The sequence below is a fragment of the Anser brachyrhynchus genome (assembly GCF_964034855.1).
Source record: "Anser brachyrhynchus genome assembly, contig: SCAFFOLD_475, whole genome shotgun sequence".
Classification (NCBI taxonomy): domain Eukaryota; kingdom Metazoa; phylum Chordata; class Aves; order Anseriformes; family Anatidae; genus Anser; species Anser brachyrhynchus.
The window spans coordinates 20,001-20,377 of NW_027663747.1; positions in this window are offsets into that span (position 1 = coordinate 20,001).

Consider the following 377-nt stretch of genomic DNA (forward strand, 5'->3'; position numbering starts at 1 on the left):
TAGGGTTAGCGGTAGGGGTATGGTTAGTGTTAGGGTTTAGGGTTTGGCGTAGGATTAGGGTTAGGGTTAGGGTTAGTTTAAGGGTTAGGGATAGGGTTAGGTTTAGGGTGAGCGCTAGGGATAGAGTTAGGGTTAGGGCTAGGTTTAGGGTTTGGATTAGGGTTACGGCTAGGTCTAGGGCTAGGGTTCAGGCTAGGGTTAGGGTTTAGGGTTAAGGTTAGGGTTACGTTTAGGGTTTAGGGTTTAGGGTTAAGGATTAGGGATAGGGCTAGGGTTAGGGTTAGTGTTTAGGTTCGGTTTAGGGTTAGGGTTTAGGGTTTAGGGTTTGGGTTAGGGATAGGGTTAGGGTTAGGGTTACGGTTATGGTTATGGTTAGA